The sequence below is a fragment of the Acanthisitta chloris genome, unplaced genomic scaffold, assembly GCF_000695815.1.
Source record: "Acanthisitta chloris isolate BGI_N310 unplaced genomic scaffold, ASM69581v1 scaffold5873, whole genome shotgun sequence".
Classification (NCBI taxonomy): domain Eukaryota; kingdom Metazoa; phylum Chordata; class Aves; order Passeriformes; family Acanthisittidae; genus Acanthisitta; species Acanthisitta chloris.
In genome coordinates, this window is record NW_008666450.1 from 67,061 (window position 1) to 69,736 (window position 2,676).

Sequence of the window (2,676 nt, forward strand, 5' to 3'; positions counted from 1 at the left end):
TACCCAAAAAAAGGACCAGACACCAGCCCCTCATCTGCTTTTAAATGCATGTCTCTCCTCAATTTCCCTTTCATTTTCTGATACAGTTTTTAGTTTTATTCTCCAAATGAAAATGATCCTTGTGTTACTTTACAAATATGCAAATACTGTTCTCGTCTGTCTTATGGACTGCACAAAAGCTTAGTAAAAATTGTCAGAGAAATACTAAGGCTCATAAATGTCTCTATTCAAATCAGTGCTCAAAATTAGCTTCAATTTGTGGTGGAAATGCAGTGAGACTAGAGCAGAATACTTTTGAAACCCCACTCGAAGTGATCATGTAAGTTATGAGTTATCTACTATACAGTGCAAAGCCCAAGAAGATGTTTTAATCCCAGGGTGGGCTCTTTTTGATCCAGTATTTCCCCTGCCCTAGTATAACAGCGATATCAAACATCAGATTGCACTTCCAGCATGAATGCCAGTAAAATACTGTTTGTTAAAAACCCCAAACTGTGATTTTCTTGTTAGTATTTTCATTTTTCTTTCACAAACATTAACTGAACAAGTGCAAACTCTTAGCTTTCAGGCTGTAGAGGATTTAGTGCAATGGCAGGGAGGACTAAGCAGGGCGGGTGGCACGTGCTGTCCCTGTGTGGTATCAGGATGGCAGGGAGCACACAAGGGGAGCAATGAGAGTGACCAGCTCTGCCTCCAGTCACTTCTTATAGAGTTTACAGGGCAAGCTGAAGAGCAGGGGAGAGAGATTCACCTTAGAGCAAAAGTGTTTGCCGAAAGTCATCCTTTCTGACTGTGGCTGAAATTGCATTATGTAGAGCCATCAGAGCTGCTGGTCCTCTTGTTAATTTGTGACCGAGTAGGTTCTATGAATCTTTCCCTGGACAGGTGTCTTCCCTCAGCACTCTCCCACTCCCTCTGCAAAGCTGAGGATACCAGCTACCTCCTTTCTGCCTTGATTTCCTTTTGCCGATAAAAACCAGGCCTCTACCCAGACCCCTGTGAGACAGCAGCTGGCAGCATGGCAGGTCACCACATCAGCCTGTGCCTGCCCACCCAGTCCAGAAATGCCTGAAGACAGTCAGTGCTTGGCTGGTGGCATTCAAACCACCTAGCTATGGCACACAGCCCAGCAGTGTCCTGGGCTCTGCTTCCATCTATAGGGAGTGGCCATTCATATATTAACCCAAAAGTCCATGTGCTGGTGGTGGACCTGCAAAATACAAGATAAACATGTGCAATGCTTGCTTCTTCAATCCCCAGGGTGCAGATCTTCTAAGTGACCAATTCCCCTACCAGACCAGGCTTTCTTTTCCAAAGAGACACATAACAAAAGTTTGCTCCTATCCTAGTAAAGGTTAGTCTTGCTCTTGATGTTACTGCAATGAGGGGTAAGATCTGCTTTCTGACAACACATGCCATAACTAACCTAGTCATGAAGTGGGGATTTTGACTCACAATTCAGATTTTACAGGAGGAGCTGTGCCTGCCAGATCATACCTTTTTAAAGCAGCTGGAATGGGTCTTAAGGTTCTTTATTCTTAGTACTATTTTGCTGTCAGGAAACAGCCATGAAAGCCAATAGCAAAGCATATGTCTGATCTCATCTCCTTTCAGAGCTGATTCTTAGATAGGATGAAGGCTTTTTGCTGCTTTTGGTTACTAGATAAGCTCACATGCTGAGAGCTCTAGGTGGATCTGAAGGATCAAACCCTGTTTATAATTCATCTGTGCTCAAGGTGAGGCTATGTGATAGAATTTCCATTTTTATAAGCTTGCTTAAAAAAAATAAAAAGAAAAAAAAAGAAGAAATGGAAATACACCAAAGAGCTTTGTTCAAACAGCCCCACCTTAGGAAATGGCAGAATGAAGTTGGTTTTGGTCTCTTTTCTGAACTCTTGCAGGATGGTGTTAATAACTTCCTTTTAATGTAGATTTTGAGCATGCAATACATGCAGAGAGGAGAGTGCACTGTGTTTTACATGTCTGTAAACCCCAGATCTTATAAAGCACAAAAGTCAGACTTGTGTGGGCTGGGACAGCTAAAAGCCTCTTCTTCCTTTGTGTCATTTATATTTTGAGACAGGGGTTTTGTACAGTATTTCAGACATTTGTTGAATATGTCTCTGCTCATTGTAGAGGGGTTGGACTAAACGACCTTTAAAGGTCCCTTCCATCCCAAACTAGTCTATGATGAAGTGCTTTATTAATGTTGGCATACAAAATGTAAAGTTGATCATTATATGAAAAGTGCCATTGAAGGGAAACTCTGGTTGGACCAAGAGAAGAAGCAGTTCATAAGGTGTTTCCTCTCTTAGTCTGGGTTACTCCAGACACAAACACATTGTGGGATTGCCATTTAGGGCTAGAGAAAGCCCACAGGGCCCATAAGGAGTGAGAGATGGTGGAGCATCTTGCTTTATTATGAAGAACAGAAGATACTCATGAAAAATAATGCATTTGTGTCAGATCTTAGCACCTTGTGAAAGATCCTGTCACCATACAAGTGATTTTCCTGTACAACAAAAGTCTGGGGAAACTTGCCAATGCCTGTTATACAGAACAATGTAATATATGCACTTCTTTTTCTCACTGCAAACATTTTTGTGCAATGCAAGATGCCGATCTGTCTGAAAGCTATTGATAGGTTCTGTGCTTTCTCATGGGAGAACAGGGGAA